This window comes from Coccinella septempunctata, chromosome 5, assembly GCF_907165205.1.
Source record: "Coccinella septempunctata chromosome 5, icCocSept1.1, whole genome shotgun sequence".
Classification (NCBI taxonomy): domain Eukaryota; kingdom Metazoa; phylum Arthropoda; class Insecta; order Coleoptera; family Coccinellidae; genus Coccinella; species Coccinella septempunctata.
In genome coordinates, this window is record NC_058193.1 from 35429512 (window position 1) to 35447681 (window position 18170).

General features: G+C 36.9%; 1 protein-coding gene across 1 annotated transcript in view; it reads left to right on the plus strand.

Annotated features, from left to right (window-relative positions):
- Positions 1-3227: 3227 nt before the first annotated feature.
- The window catches only part of LOC123314203, a 75085-nt gene continuing 60142 nt past the window's right edge, over positions 3228-18170 (plus strand). Inside the window, exons 1-2 of the mRNA XM_044899335.1 lie at positions 3228-3389; positions 16208-16378. The gene's annotated coding sequence lies outside the window, so the exon portion shown is untranslated. The remainder of the gene's footprint in view (positions 3390-16207; positions 16379-18170) is intronic.

Below are 18170 nucleotides of genomic sequence, written 5' to 3' on the forward strand. Positions count from 1 at the left end.
AATTCAAACAGTGAATAGCATAACAGATCATCCTTCCAAATTTTTTGTTTATTTAGTATGTTACAGAATTTTTGATAGTGAAATGAATAAGAGAACATAAAATAACGAAAAATAAACATTTGAACTAGAAGATTTTGTACGAACTCTATAGAAAAGAGTACTACCAGTACCAAAAAAGTATATGAACAATAAATTTCAACAGAGATTGCCAACTAATGAAAATTGTTAACTAACACAAAAAAAGCAAATGTATTTTATGTCAAAAACTTCCAACCAAGTTTTTTGCTGGGACCAGCATAAGGAAAACCATTTCATTAACTATCTTTCAAAAGGAAGGGTAGTTTTTCGTGTATATACTCTAATAAAAAAATAATAACAATTCTTGAAAGGAGAAATGTCTGAAATTAGGGTTTTCTACTGAAAACATTCCAAAATACTGCTTGACGCGAAAATAAACCGAATAGCTGCAGCCATCTTGCGGTCTCACCTTAAAATAGATCGTTTTAGTTGCAGAAATATCCCCCAAATTTATTTTTGGCTACTCCCGCATTGTTGGAAGTTTTCTTCCACGATGATTGTGGAAATACAATGTATTTCCTGTATGGTCGTTAAGTTGGGGGGATTATTGAGTAATTTCTTCATTTATAGATGCGTTAAACATAAATATACATCTCAAAAAGTGATTTTAATTTATTTTTTCTAATTTCATGATTAGTAATTTTCTATTGAGTATACAATACGTAAATGTTAGATAACTTTTCAACACTAAGGTTGACATTGCTACTTCAAAAACCACTAAAATAAACATAGTTATCACAGGATTTCTCACTTGAAAACAAATATATAGGGTGAGTCTTTGACATAAATATATTGCAACAACAGGAAATTCCTGAAGTCAGAAGAAACACTTTTTCCCCTAAATTTTTTTCGGAGAAACATAAAAGGACTGGTTCCATCAATAACAATTTAAAAATTTCATACAAATATGCAGATAGTGAAATTTGGAAGGAGTCCAAACAGTTGGTAAAACGAAAATGAAATTATTCAATTTCATACTACTGATCCAAATCTAATGCCAAGGAGTTTTCCCTAGTTCATAGCTATCTCCCCCATCAGAATTATCGTGTTAGCAGCTCATAAATATCCTCGTTTTGAAAAGGCATATTAATGTGAATGATGGCATGAGTTCAGTGAACCTTGAATACTATATGCATAGGAATATTGCGATTTTCGTTTCTGAAATAAGTACAAACACAGAGCATTCATTATGCGGAACACTACATCAAAATGTTCATATCGATACTACAAAGTGGCTGATTTCAAAAATTCTTCTGTAATATGAATGAACAGAAATTAAATTTCTGAAATTATTTCAATTCTCTGATTGAAGAAGAGTACACAAGTTCATATCTCGAAAATCATACGAACAAAAAAAATTGATGAAATTTATTGTAATAAGCTGAAAATCAGAGAATGACAACTGGAAAAATGAAAATTTCATGTTTTACTTGGATTAGAAATAGAATGTTCCATTGCCAAAGAACCAGCTGATACTCAATTTCCAACACTCTGAAGAATGAAATCCAAAAAAAGTCGGATTGTGCAAAAAATTATACGTTTTATTCGTGACTATCTGTCCCGGACTGAAAGAAGCTGAAATATCTGTCGACAGGATGGCTTGCGTACGCAACCTGTTAAAACCTGGGGTTTGAAGTGAGAAAGTGTGGTCGTTAAGAAGAAAGAATTGAAAGGCAGGGTATAATGAGGCGGAAAGAAGTTCACAGGGAAGAATGAGGGAAAAGGGATTGTTCTCTGGCTTGAAGAGGTCAGCCAATTGAGGGAATGTTTCTTTTCGTTTGAAAAAGCAACGTTGAAAATGTGCATACCGAATAAAATGTTGTATATGGAAATAAATTGTATTTGGATCTTTCTCTTATTTCTCCTAGATGAAGCCGTTTTGGTTCAAGTCTAATTGTTGTGTTTCAGGAATATTGAACATCTCTTTGTTTGCAATTTTTCCTTTTAAGTTTTTTGTCACTTAACAAACACTACTATGGTTTGGGAGATGAAAAACAGGATTTACTCTCAGAATTCAAGGAAACACTAAAGACTATGGAATAAACTACCAATTCTCGCGATTCGACCCTAATAAAAAAATATAGCCATTTTAAGTTCTCTTAATGAGCTGTGCCACCCCTGGAAAAACAATATTGCCTTCAGAATAACTAGCTAAATCTGTGACACTAAACATCTGTGGATCCTTTAAACAGAGTTGTTCTCAGTCAAAGTATCCAATTTTTCAAATTTCACAGATACTTTTTGAATATCAAATTACTCGAAAATGATGCATTATATGAGAAAAAATAAAGAATACTTTTATTTTACAAAACGTTCAAATATCCATTAGATAGCTTCCAACTTAGTTTCAAGAGTTGGGTTCTTTGAATTTTTGGTATTTTTATGGAACGTTATGGTCAAAATGAGAAAATAGGAAGACGTGGATGATATCTTGTGTTGGAGAAAGATACATCAAATGAATACAAAACTATGAGAAGATCCACCAAGCTCCTGTGATTGAGTTGAGAGCAGTGGCGTATCTTTGAGTTATCGAACATAAGAACTGGGACACGCAGCTTGCTCTTCACTACCCTTCATTCATGCTGAAAAGATTGAAACATCTGTGAGTTAACTCTAGAAGCATCAGAACCGTTTTCTCAGGGTCATCAAACCATTTAGTTAGAGTGTTCTAAGTGTCCCAGTACACAGAATTCCAGAGGTGTCTGTTCCCTGTCTTCTTTTGTCAAGCTTATTCGAAAATAATTAACTTGTCTCAAGATAGCTTTAGTCAGTGAATAAATTTTCTTACATGTGACGTTAAATCTTGAAATTTATGAGTTCGAATGCTCAAAAATGGATCAAATATGGATTGAAAAATACTCCAGTATGGAATATAGTTCCAATTTTCACGTTTTCATATACAGATGAGCAATGAAAATAATAATTGAAACATAATTCGATAGTTTCCCGAAAATCTGGAGTAAATCCACGTGAGAAGGCCCAGTAAAACGACCAAAAATGCGCCAAAACATTTCGGCAGTCCATCAAAGGGATCCTTCCCTCCTGCACTTGAACTTTGGCTAGCGTCAACAAAGACACCTATTCGGTCAGTCGAAGGGCGCGTGCGCGGAGGTGTTTCAGGTGGAAAACGGGTGAAATTCCCGCTTTACGTCAACCCATATGCCTCGACGGACGTCGCTCTCTGGCGTCGCTCAAACGTCAGTGCAGTTACGACGCTGAAGCGTAAATAACGCGTCCAGACGCCGTCGATCTGCCGCGTATCACGAGTGAATTGGTCTGTGTGATAGTTATGCGATGCCTTATACCGTTAGGTAGGTGTGAGAAGTTTATTTTTGGTCTTATTTTCGGACAGTTTCAATTTTTAGATCGAGGGTTTTCTTGATGTAGGGTCGTCTGGCCTAATGGTTCATCTGAATCTTTTATGAATGTTAATTTATGCCAAATTATTATGACTGTCAGGTAGGGGCATTTTGGTCCTCCTGGGTTTATTTCAATGCTGGTTTTCCTGGAAAATTATGTCAGCAATCATTGAACTCATTGCTTTTCTCAGTTTTCGAGTAATTCTTTAAATTTTCCAGTAAAGAATACTGTACTGGAGAATACAACGAATTATGTCATCCAAAATAGGAATACTGTTCAATATTTCTGACAGAATGATTTCTTTTTTTTATATTTGACTATAATGTTAATATAAATGAGCAACTGATATGGTTTATTTAACTTTTTCTATTTCATTATCTTTGGTCATGAAAAAGCACCCTAAACATACAATAATACAGAATTAATGTCCAGTTTCATAATCAAATTTGAAGTCACTTAAAGCTTCCTTTACTGTCATTTTTAGTAGGGCTAAAGGAGGCTTTAAAATTAAAGGGACTTTAGGTTTGATTATGAAACCGGCCGTTAGGCAATTAAATTTTAAGTAATGATGATCTTTTCTAATAAAGTAAAAGGGACAAGATCAAGTTTGGTTATTCCAATACAGATCTCGAGTTTCTGCTGTGAAACTATTGGTAATATGTTTTAATCCTTAATTTTGGAACCTTGGTAAATCAGACAAGAGCTGAAATAGACAAAATGAAGTTCGAATGAAGGAGGATGAGATTTTTTGAAATCAACCTCATGAAATATACTACTTACTTCAAAAAGAAGGCTTTAAAAATTTCATCATAACCTTTAGATTATAATCCTTTCTTTCTAGATTTCAAGGTTCGATCACTAAAATAAATAAACTGAAATCCAATGGATTTTTTCTGTTGGCCTTCAGAATTATTCGATTATGAAGTATACATTGATGAAAAATAGGGTGTTTTTTAAGGCTATGTTTACCTAAAGCTACGATAATTGTCACTTGTCACAGTTTCACTAATTGTTTGTCAGATAATTCGAATATATACATGATAATAACTAATAATCATACGTGAAATGAATCCTTGATCCAACATTTCGTCCATGGTTTCTATGAATTAGTGGAAAATTTATTCGAAAACACTCTTTTGATCACGAGACCCATAATTTCCTGATGAGGAGCTCAAACACATGGCGCTGACGCCTTTTTCATAAGGTGCTGAAGGGTCTGTCACACAAAACGTATCTATTTATATATCCCCCTACAATCCATAAATTTTCTTGGTTAGACGTTTGGGCGCTGTCAGTATCGGAAAATCTTATATAAAGGAGTATAAGAACTACGAATGAATAATAACAAACGACTTCTCGAACAAGTTCATTGGCAAAAGGAACTAGATAGATTTTCTTTATTGACTAGTCTAGGTTTGGCCTTCTTCCAAGTCCGACTTTGATTACGCAGATTTTCGACTGATGTTAACAGATGGTATATCGTATTCCTAATTCCTAAACAGGCACATTCACTAACGTAAACGAATCACGCGCTTTGAATTAGCATCAAAAACTTTTTCTTTCTCTGCAATTCTTAACGTCACATACAAATGTAATCCAGAATTCCCGGTAACAAAATTCTTTCTGATTGCCATTCTTGCTCCCACAGAGAGTCTATTCAATTCAATTTCTGTCAGTTTTCTGGTTTCTGAGAAAAAACAGAAGACTGCTTCTCAGGTGCCATCTTAATAGGGCTGTATCTAAGCAGGGGCATATATGACAGCATGTATTCACATCCTGTACTTGAACGAATTTTCCAAAATGTTGCCTTCATTAACACTGTAGCTTTCACTGGGCTAGACGAGTAGCAATCGATATCGTAATGGAACAAATACTAGTTTAACTAATCGCGTTTCAATTCCAGGAACGTAAAATTGCTGTTTCCGCCATGATGTTTCTTGTCAAACATGGCTTAATATTACCTGCTAATGGATCATAAATTCACTGCAAGCACCAATTAATGTCTGAACGAATGCTACAATATAATCTTGCAAACTTCTGGTCTTCAGCTCTAAATGACGAATGATCTAATTTCGTGTAGGAAGCAGATGGTTTCTAAATATCGTTACATATCTCCCTTCCATAATTCAAATAGCATCAGGCGAAGCCTTCATGCATCTATCAACAAGGGAGCACTTTATTAGATGTAGGAAATGAGGTTGTGAGATTTTCAGTAGATACTGGGCTATCTGCTCAGTGAAGAGGCTTCGGATTATTGGTTGCATGGATCCCACAATTCCAACGTAAGGTTTTCGTCCATTATTGTCTTCCCCCATGTCAAGAGATTGACGTTATCCTTTTCGAATCGTTCGTTAGAAGGTCTTGAAGAAGCTACTATCTAACTCACATATCGCTGAGTTATTCCTACTTGAATCGGTGTCAAGAAAGATCTACGGACATCACAGTACCTATCACAAAGTCAGCAGAACTGGCAACATTATGATGTCCCTAGAGATCAGTTACGAAATCGAGAACTAAAGGCAAACAATATACAATGTTTATCGATATAAACGTCTTTTTATTCCTGACACTTGCCATCCTCACATATAACTCAGTATAAACATCAATACCAATGAGAAAGTGTCACAACTAATTTGCACAAATATTTACGAGCTAATAAAAATAAGTTAACGAAAATTTCGAGTACCCTCCAATTATTAATAACCTCTAGTATCGAGCCAATTTCTAGGTAGCTAAATGTTATTTTTAATTATTTCCATTGATCACCATAATGTCTACAAGAGTACAATTGTTGGATTCATCAGCATCTTGGGTTGATTCAATTGCTGGTATTGCGTGGGACATTTGCTACTCAAGTAATAATTTGTTGAACGCCAAATTTCGGTTTCAATTTTGAGCTGTGTGGGAATTGATGCCAACAATAAGAACCCAGAGAATACGAGATACATGCTAGATACAATATATCGATGAAGTACCAGGGATGAATGACTCGTGTTTACAGTTCTGTGAAAAAAGTTTATATCGGTGAATTCCAGCAGTAATGGTTTCTACAACCTCATACATTGAGTACTCCAGTAAATTGAACTCAAGATAATCCATATTCATTTCTCTGGCCGTCGAAACCTCGTTAGCACATAGCGATTGTTGGAGGAGATGACTTACACAGTAAACTTGGAGAATAATTTATTTTGGAGGTCAAAATACTCAGACCACATTTGAGAAGCTTCTGCATGAACGCCTCCCTGAAAGAAGGCAAAATAATATCTCGTCAGAACGCAAGCTATTTGAATTATGATAATGGCTTGCCATTCTTTCCTTCATTAATTCGACTTTCTGAGTATGTCTGCTGTTTCACACTGTAATCATTTCTTTTAGGAGGATATTCTGAAAGAGCAACTCTTGACTAATTTTTGAGAGACCCCATCTTTTTGGGAACTTTTCGAAGATCAAATTTCGAGTCATGTATCTTCTAGGAAAACTATCGCAGATCTAAATGTGATACATATTCTGAAAGAGCGACCCTTCTTGCAATAAATCTGAGAATTTCATCAATTTCGGCACAACCGTTCGGTCTTGAGGAAGTTTCAACTGACCCCATCTTTTTGGGAATTTTTAGAAGGGCAACCTTTGACTCTAGCATCTCCCAGAAAAACCATGGTAGATCTAGATATGATACATACTCTTCTAGTGATAAATATTGAATTTCATCGAGCTCGGTAAATAATAAATATGTCTCTCAAGTTTTCAAAGGGTTGCATTCCTTGCAGCAATTCCAGATACCTGGTGTAACAAATACCTATAACGCGCGATTCTAAAAACTACAACGGTATCGTTTTCCAATTTTCCGTTTATCTTGGCTCCGATACCACATCGTTGCATTACCGAGTGAAATTTTATACAGAAATCTATCAATCCCCTTCTTACATCATGAGTGCTTATTGATGGTCTACGTCTCATCACTCTAGTGTATAGTGGATTCGTAAAAGTGGAAGCATTCCAGTTGGCACTAGCACCGTCTGTTTTGTTGAGAGGTGCGAACTGAAATTCTGACCATGTAATGTTTTCGAATCTACCAGATTGAAGATGATTTCGAAAGATATATCCTGTACTTACCTACCCTAATAAAACGTGATTCTTCGTGATGAAATGAATGTTTTTGTTATGATTTCCTAGAGAGAGCAATATACCAGACGTGGAAAATGTAGACAATCTGTCTTCCTATGAACAGAATAAATGTTTTATGTTACACATCGTTGCCCATTATTGGTAATGTTAAAGTTCGATGGTAACCTATTGATGCTCATTTCCTACGAGTATTATACAGGGTGGTCCAGATCGTAACCAAGAAATTTTAACCACGTATTCTACATCAAAAATAAGTCCTAGTTTGTCATATAAACATTTGTCGAGAAATGATTCCTCTCCGAGATACGGGGTGGTAAAATTATAGAAAAAAAAATGTTTTTTATTAATAACTTTCACACTGCTTGAAATATTTTCATGAAATTTGAGACATAGGTTTTGAGCGTCAAGGAGCACTTTTTGCATAATATCATTTGTTTTCTATTCTACCAGTGGCGTCCGTATTGCAGCGAGACTGAATATTTTCAGATAAAAAATTATACGCCACTGGTTTTTCCGATAATGAAAATTACTATTTGAGCCCTTATTTGATTTGGAGCAAATTCGGTCTCCTGACTTTTTGCTGTACGAGGCACCGTTTCCGGTTAAAAAAAATAAAACACATTCTCATGCATGAAGAAATCGCCAAAATTTGATATGGTAGGTACATAATAATAAGACTATTTTTGCTATATCAAATTTTGGCGATTTCTTCATGCATGAGAATGTGTTTTATTTTTTTAAACCGGAAACGGTGCCTCGTACAGCAAAAAGTCAAGAGACCGAATTTGCTCCAAATTAAAAAAGGGTTTAAATAGTAATTTTTATTGTCGGAAAAACCAGTGGCGTATCATTTTTTTGTCAGAAAATATTCAGTCCCTCTGCAGTACGGACGCTACTGGTAGAATAAAAAAGAAATGATATTATGCAAAAAGTGCTCCTTGACGCTCAAAACCTATGTCTCAAATTTCATAAAAATATTTCAAGCAGTGTGAAAGTTATTGATAAAAAACATTTTTTTTTCTATAATTTTAACACCCCGTATCTCGGAGAGGAAACATTTCTCGACATATGTTTATATGACAAACTAGGGCTTATTTTTGATGAAGAATACGTGGTTAAAATTTCTTGGTTACGATCTGGACCACCCTGTATAATATTGGTGTGCCTAGAAGATTAAAATTTTCAATAACATCCAGAGTAGCAGCCTCAAAGTTGAGTTTCCCAAGAGAAAGTTCTTCGAATCATTGAATTTCAATTTTCTACAATATCCATAAGAATGAGCGTCCATTCCAGGAGCAAAACTGCATTTCCTTCGAGTAAAGAAGACCAATGCAATGACCATTATGAAAAACGTTGACCCATCCGCTGTCAACGTTTCGAAATCTCCTGTTTACAAGTGTCTATCCAACATCTTCCGACCTTGTCCCCCAAGAATCATCTCTTCCATATCGTTGCCCAACTCACCTATGTTGCAACGAAAATAGCCCACACTGACATTTCCCTGCCCATTTGATACATCCACGGCGAGATATCAAAATCATTGTGCTGGCATCGAAGCAGCAGAAAGTACAGAAAAAAAATCTAGATAGCCGTTCTCGAAATACGAGTGACGACAACTATTTTATTCTTGTAGACGGTGTGGAACTGAATCGAAGAGTGAACATGGCTATCGGCTCTATTTTAGAATCGCGTATGTTTACCTAAAGTTTTAAATTAACATGTGGACAATCTATTTTTGCAACGTACATAATACCGAGCGTAAAATCAGGGACGATTCGGACACAGTTTGGACAGTGTGTGAACGTATCGGATATGTCTTTGATGTAACAGTCGCGGCGATTTGCACTGGCCTTGGGAAAAGATTGTGAGGCTGTTATCAGGGTTATGGCAACGCTAGGAGGACACGAGAAGTGCCGTTTTGTCACCCGTTCGGGATCATTTCGCTGAGGTTTTGGTGGAATTCAGCACAGTTACAGTAATTCCTCTTAGGTGAGTAGTTACTTAAAGGTTGCTCTTCATCATCGATAACAGAAAACGCATCTTCATCCTTGTTCAATTGATGAATATGACACGTCACACTGACAGTCTGTTAGATTTGAAAATTCCATTTCATTTTGAGTAGAAAGGCTCGTTTCATATACTCCATTCACTTTTATTTTAGCAGTCGGTTGGCCATGGAAATTTGACACATTTCACCCTGTATAGTACGAAAATGTGGGGTTATGCAGCTTGTCAAAACATTTTTGGGTTTTAAATCAACGCTATGTTGCCCGTTCTACGTAAAAGTTTCTGTTATTTTATAACAATGTCGAATCTCTTCAGAAAATATGTGACTAACATAATTGAAGTTTATACAAACTGATTGAAGGTATACCAAATCCAATTATTTGCATGGAAAATACAAAAGATCAGTATAATATCATAATATGCTCTATCTTGAGGAGAGTTAATGTTCGTTATCTTCTTTGGCTAAAGTTTGAATACGTTACATCAGTTGTAGATTTCAAAAATAATAACACGAAGATGAAATGCATATGTTGTAGTGGTTGGGAATGGGTATCTCCCGAAGTAATTAACACATAATTACGAGAATGTTAAATTCTTCAATAAAAAACATCATGCATTAATATAAGTAAAAGGAAGTTTCAAGTCAAGATGAACTTCACCTTTGAACAAAAATTTCACAAGAATAAACAATTAACAGGACAACTGGCGCGTATTTGTGGCTGTTCATCTTAATGCATCGATATAATAATAATAATTAGGTATTTATTGGTACCTTAAGACACTTACAATGTATAGGATAAGTCAAATGAAAAATGGAAAAATCAATTTTCGGGAACTTATTCTACGATGACATTCATCGAAAATCCTGTAGTAAACTTTTCGCATTAATTCACTCAAATAAAAATTCTCAAATGCCACCACTTTTTTGGGTCTCCCAATAGGAGGAAATTCTTTGTCATCCTCTTCAATCACAATCTTTCTGATTGTGGAAATATTCAGCTGAAATATAAGTCGTTTAGATTCAGATGAAACATTATATAAATTCTCTTACATTGAATATGTTCGCTATCGTCTGACGTATTGTGGATTTTAGAATATCAGGGTATAACTATTTGAATGAGCGGACCTGAATTCTAAATAGCCCTTCCTGAAACCCTGTCTCTTTTTTCAATCACTTTCGGCATTTTCGTAATAAAAATTGATTTTAGTTGTGACAACGGCGTTATGACATTTACGACATTTCATGAGTGCCAACCTTACTCCGTTCTAGTTACAAAAACTTGAGAAAATTATTTCATGACCAACCGACTGCTAAAATAAATGTGAATGCATGTATATATGCTTCCTTATCCAGTGAGGCAAATTTCATCTTCAGATACGCTAGATCGCCCAATACGAAGGGCTGAAGTTTCCTCCTTTATTTTCGTCCACATAGGAAACGTCTATTCCTTTGTCAACCCAGTGATCTCCTGTATTTGGCACTATCGGTCCCGGGAAATAATACAAACTGGGACAAATAACCCGAGAGAAACAGGATATATAGAAACATGGAAATGGAAAAGGTCGGGCATTGTGTATTGCACTGAAAATGTGCATAAAATATGCTTTGTGAAAGTTTAATGGGATACTTCCGTTGCAGGCTAGCTTCAAATCTAGATTCCGGAAATTATAGAGATGTAGGGAACTCGAACTCAACTTTTTCCACTTTTAGGAACATTTCAACATTTGACACTTGGGTAAATTGCTCAAAATTTTTCTCATCTTGCTGAAATTATCGTGTACTCAATTAAAAAAATCTTCAGTATCAACGTCATGTGAGGATCCCATCTTTTTGGGAATTTTTCGAAGGTCAACTTTCAACACGCGTATCTCGCAGAAAAATAGTCGCAGATTCAAATGTGATACATATTCTGAAGAAGCAACTCTTTCAGTACTAAATCTCGAAATTTCATCCATTTCGGCACAACTGTTCGATCTTGACGATTTTTTAACTGACCCCATCTTTTTGGGAATTGGGAATTTTTCGAAGGTGAACTTTTGACAAGAGTATCTCCCAAAAAAATCATCGTAGATCTAAATGTGATACATAATAGGAACTCTTGAAGGCCATGGACCCCAAACTGGGACCATCCTTGAGCAAAGAAAGACTCGATCCTGTAACTCCCAGTAAAAAAAAGTGGCATGTATCACAGGAACTGCATTCAGCAGTCAATAGAATACTATAAAAGGCGATGGAAACGTTTTACTCCACTCAATAAAGTTTATGCATCATTTCAACGGGTTGAAACTCCTTTACAACACTTTAACGTCTGAAAACTCGCTGAAAATACCCTTACATGAACTCGTTCTTTGAATTATTCAATATACTTCCCCAGACCAATCTAGCATGACTTCAGAAATTAACTTTTCCTGAAATTTCGCAAGGGAATATTCGTCAAAATGATGTCTGTGCACCAGAGAAACAATCCAATTACTTCACCCCTCAATTTAAATTATACAAGCAATTCAGAACCGAATCAAACCGGAATCATGCATTTCCTTTTGGGGTTGCAGAGCAAGGGATAATATTATTCGCGGTAGGAAAAGATAGGTGGAAAATCAAATAGGGAAACACGTATGAAAATGCGGTGAAAATTCTTATTACTTTTCAAGGGGTGCAGCTTTTTCCCTCCTATTATGAAGGGAAAAGAGACTTTTGTGGAAATGAAAAAGATTGTTTTTTGGCTGTGTGTTCATGTTCTCATTCAACAATTGATGAGTATACCAATTAGAGTCCTTTCAACGAAAACTATCACTGATATTTTTCCAAACGAATCGAAGTATACACGATTTCAGGAGACCTATTGTGACAGATTGAGAGAATCCTTTGTCCTCTCAGCAAATACGTCGCTAATGAATTCAATTATTCGACAATCCAACTCATCAACTCCGGTTCGAATTCCATGAGTTTTGAATCATCCCGGAGTTGAAAAGATTTGTTACGAAGAGTCTGAGCTTGAAGAGTACTCGGGTTCTTGAATCTGTCAGTGTAAGGTGGTGAATTCACTTCTCTTTCTTCCCGACGAGGAAAGTTTGTCGGTGGGAAAGTTTATCTTTATTTCAATCTCGAGGTTCAGCACGAAAATATGGTGATTTCTTGGGGAACGTTTTACGGGAGGGGTTAAGAGAGGTAAACTTTATGGCAGATGCAGTGTGAGAGTTCTTATGAGTTTTGGAAGGAAATGAAGAAACTTTCCTGGCAGTTATCACCTGGTGAAATCTATGCGATCATCATAATTGACTCTTGATTCATAAAGAATTATCTAGGACCATCAAAGCGAAGGAGCAGCACCATACTCTTCCAGAAGGACAGCAAACAACATTTCATCCTGAATATTAACATCAGCAGCTTGCATGATCGGGACAGTCTATCTGCTGATAGGCAACGTCTCTACTTCACGTTTTACGTGAATGTTTACCCACTCCATCAGTTAGTCACTTCAATTGCTTCAGCTCAGAATCCCATCTACCTTTCAACGCAACATATTATTATGATTATAATCCATTAGTCCGGCCTAATTTGATCAGGGGAGCTATGTTGAGAAATTCCTGTTTCCCCCCAGCTTCCGTCAATATTTGAGTTCGTAGTTACGTGCACACCGTTCAGTTTTTTCTGATCAACCTATCAGAGTTTCAATTTCAGGGATGTCTCTATTTTAATGGTCTGGCGCTTAATTGAATTCGAAAGCAATTTTGCATCGAACAGATTAATTATTGTACTGTTGAAAACAGTAATGATCTAGTAATTTGTTCTCGGATTTGTTTTTTATCGATTATCGATAAACTATTAGCTGATATTAGAGTTACAGAAGAAATATAACTGTTAGAAAATGTCAGATTAAATACTCAGGCTCCTTTCAATCTCACAATCGAAAGCAAATCAATATCACAGAAATAAGGTCCTTTCGTTTGCATAAAAAGTGTAGCACTTTTCTACACTCGATTTGATTTACACCAGTGTAGAGGAAGTGTAGTTCACATTCACATTCACATAGTCAAAAGGAGATGTAGACAAACTACACCTCCTCTACACTGGTGTAAATCAAATCGAGTGTAGAAAAGTGCTACACTTTTTATGCAAACGAAAAGATCTATTCTTTCTGCTCGCATTTTAGGAAAATAGGAACATTGTTTCTGCACAAGGAAACTCAGAAAATACTTCATTTCTGAACTATTTGCGAGGATATGGGCTATAGAGTGTGTTGTGTTTTTGAATTGACACGAAAGTTTTCGAAATGTGGTCCTTCAGTAGAGATATGGAAGGTTCTTTTATTCATTTTTTTGTTCTGAACCCCCATCCCTACCTCTCAAAGATAAGGGGTTAATTTCAGTTAAAGAACCACCTTTGAAAATTTTCCGCATCAATTTGAAAACATTCTAAATATAATTGCACAAAACGTAATCAGAAAAATCTAATTTACACTACTGTCACTACTCAGTAATTGTACCCAAAGTTTGATTTTTCCTAAAAAGTTTCAACAGCTAAAGAACCTTGTTCCGATTAGAATTATTTCGTATAATTTATCGATTAAAATTTTCCATATTTCCTGATTTAAAAATATTTCCTCACCCATGAGAATATAAGCATCCTTTTTGTTTGGACATTCTGTATGTAGCTTCTACTCCGTTCCTATAGGAATGACAATCAAGAATAGGATTATCAGAGGAAATCGAAAGATGAAGGAGTTGCGAGATCGGAGAATAAAGCATCCAATTTCACGCATAACGTACACTGCTCGCCAATTTTCTCTGACTTACAGGAATTATTGTCGAATCAGGAAGGATCAGTTGAGATATTTCTGGGGAACTTGATCACTTTTGTGCGGAAATTCGCTTGTCTGGACCAACTGGGAAACTATAGCTCAATTCCAATGTTTGAACTCGAATCATCTATTTGAGTAAATTGATGTTCGTCACTGAAAGCCTTTATCCCCATAGATGTGATACTCATCTACTCCTCAAACTGATAATGAATAAAAAAGTACCTACGTTTAAAATTTCCATAAGCTGAGAAAACTGCTGAGAATTCAATTATGTCTCATAGCCTGAGAATATTTAGTGAGAGTGGAAGCATTTTCTAGCTCAATCAATGAAATGTTATGGATATCACGCTGTAGATAATGGCTTCATCTCATATACCCTGCGTGCAGCTTCCGTTAATGAGTTATCATGACTAAACAGGTCGAATTCTCCCCTAATGGGAAATACGGTGGGGAAGGCATTCATGACAAAGTTAGAATAAGCGATGAAATATCTCCGAATAAACATGTTGCATCATGAATAATTATGAACTGGAGCATAACTCCCAGGTGAAATCGGATAATCCACATGACTAGCTTGATAGGAAGATATTCTGATTCACGTGATATTAACGAGTACCTGCAATTCCATCAGTTTCAAATAACTAACGTCAAAAAAATCCGATCTAGTTATGTTTGTTAAACTACAGTCATGTCTGATCCAGCAAGTCAAATAGCTGTAGCGTCTAATAAATTCACTCTGTTAATGTTCGATATATAAGAGTTGCATTCCCATCGATAGTCAGAAGCTGAAAATATCCAGGAAATCCATTCCAAACTTGAAATATCCCCCACGAAATTGGAGGATCAGTTGAGAGACGCCGAGCTTACAGAGCAATGGATCACTTGAGTTGAATTGGAAAATATGTTGGGTGATATGAGGGACATAAAGGAGCAGAGTGTTCCTTTTCATTCTGCTCGTTAACATGAGTAGGATGTATTTTTGCCCCACACTTAACTCACTTCCCAGTTGGATATTTTCGAAATTGGCAAAATGAATACTCAGTATCTTGATTATAAAGATGTGTAAACTCTTTAAATATAGGTTTTTCTGACTTACCTATGTGTCCTCTATCTACACTCAGCTTACGCCCATTTACCAATGAATCACCTTGTGTATAACATATTTTCAAACACGAAATATAAATGGACATTTAAGCTTCAGGAGGATCAGCTCTTAATTTCACCCTTAGAGTGGCAACACCAAACAGCTGCTGTTTTGCTTTCAATCGCCCACTCTGTATGGTACCTCTTTTATGTTCAGTTGAAAATATTGATGGTTAGCTTAAGCCACCAAAAAAATACTTTCTTCGCATTTTTTTCACTATCCTGAAGCACACTTAAGAGAAACTGCCACTGTAAACAAACTGAATGACAGATAACGCTTATATTCGAAAGAAGAATAGGAAATTTATGTGCCGAATGAGTGATAGATGAAATAATTTCAACGCTCATTGTTTTAATGCGTGGAAAAGCTCATAACGATCTTCATTTGCCAAACAGATTGGTTCCTTTTTCAGGTGTTAGTTCTTATAAAGGCTGCATGAACTCACCATTTACCAGCTCTTCGAAACTCGTACTAGTCGAAGTCCTTCAGCTTTGAACCTGCAGCTGCAGTGGTAAGACCTAACCTAACCTAACCTGACGTAACCTAACCTATCCTAACCTAACCTAACCTGCAACTGCAGTGGTAAGAGTTGTGTCCCCTGAAAGAAGTTGTTGACGAATAGTTGATTTTTCCAAATTTAAATTGGTGTGAGCAGTTTTTAGTAGCTCTACATTCTCAATTTTCATTGCAGGTAACCCTCCAGTGGTTCTCTAAGCGTTGTCCCTGCGAACTTGAAGACGGCCTCAGTCACTGGAGCAGATAATTCCACCGGAGAGACGTCAACTATTGATTATTCATGTGGTGTGCAGCAATTTGTGATCTGCTGCTAGCAGTATCGCAATGTCTACTCATGTGGGAGCATGTATGTAATATTCCCGGCAGATGAGGTAGTTTATCTGTCGTACGGTCGCGTTATCTACATACCCCCCAGCTCCCCACCCCTCGAAAACCCCACGTCACCCCCTGCCAGAACCTCGTATTCGAGCGGCAGTCACATATCCTACCCCAGCCTCCCCTCCACCAGCACCAACTCGTCGACCAGAAGTCACCAATCGACGAAAAGCTGGCCGATAGAGCCTGGCCGAGCCCAAGATCCGACCAAAACGAACTCTCTGTCGTCCTTGAACGGATCGACCAACTGCGATCCACCCCCGGTGAGACCCAAGCGAAAAAAAAGATTTCCTTTCACCCTCCCTTCGTTACTCTCGAAGCCCAAACCCAAAACTCCCGTGTTAGAGAGAAAGTTGTCGTTTTCCGACTTCGAGACGTTCGCCAAGGAGAGACGCGAGAAATCAGTGGATTCCTTAGCCAATCGCTCCTCCGACTACGAGTACCAGACGCGTAAGACGAGACAAGAACACTTGAACGACGAGAACGTCGCTCAAACTTGCAGACCGTCCATTTTGAAATCGGGTAAGTGTGTGGCCAACAAGCCGAACAGATCTCCTTGCCTTATGATCAGAGAAACCGACGTGTTCAACTTCGAGAGACCTTCCTCCTCCAAAGCGCGGTCATCGTCAGCCTCCTCCAAATGCGACGATGATCTAAGATCCAAGCCGAAGAGTGAAGTGTTAGTTTCTAGTTCGTCCAAGAGTGCCAAACCAGTGCGTAAGATAAGTTCTGAAAAATCCCCTCAAATCAAGATAACTAGTGATAAATCTCCACTGAGGAACCAGCGAGAAAACACCCCTTCGACCAGCACCAAAGGAGTCCTCACTAGATCCTTCAGTTTGAAGCCTAACTCCCAGAAATATTTCAGTGAAAAACCTAACTTCAGTGCCTCCTTCGACCGTGATTACCGTGAAGTTACCCCCCCGACAAACTCTTGTCGAGAAAAATCTCCCCCGGGCAAGACTCCCTGTGAGAAGAAGCAACTCACCAGGTCCCTGTATAATAAACCGACGAAGCTACTGAAAAAACCGCTACAGCTCAGTAAATCTTTCAAGGAAATAACCACCCCGCCTCCTGTAAAAACCCCGAGTACTCCGACTCCGGGTAAAAAGTCCCCTTCTTCCAAAAGTCTAACAGTAGATTTCGATTCTTTGTTCAGGAGAGAGACGAGTCCAGCGAAGGTTTCTTTGAAGAACTTGGCCCCAAAGTTCGAAGACGATTGTTCAAGGTTAGAGTGTGACAGTTGTGACCAAACTTCAGAGTGCCATTTGCTTTCACAGAGACGAAATGAATTACAGTGTGGTCTCGGTTTATTTGAGTTTGTTTCAGCTTTCAGAGTAGTGTGATTTCTGTACTAACCTTGTATACAAAAAGCATATATGACACTTTTTTCGTTCCTCATCGAAAAAACGGATTGAAGTTTCGTGTTTTCATTGAATCCACTAACCACATAGTTTCTAATCCAGCGATTAATACAATGATGTATATGGTTTCATTATAAGTTGATTCTAAAAGATTATTTCGTTAGGTTTCGAAGTATATGTACATGAAAACCCAACCATAATCCATGGAATTGCAAATAAAATAATTGTATTGCAGATAATCCATGAATGACTGCATTCCTGTTGGACGACTATATTGAATATTTAATCCTTTCAACCTGCAACTGCAGTTTTTTCGCTTATAATAATATTTGGTATGAAGAAATAGGAAAAAGAATTCCAGAAGGAGTTTGATAACCTGTCATAAATTGAATATCCATC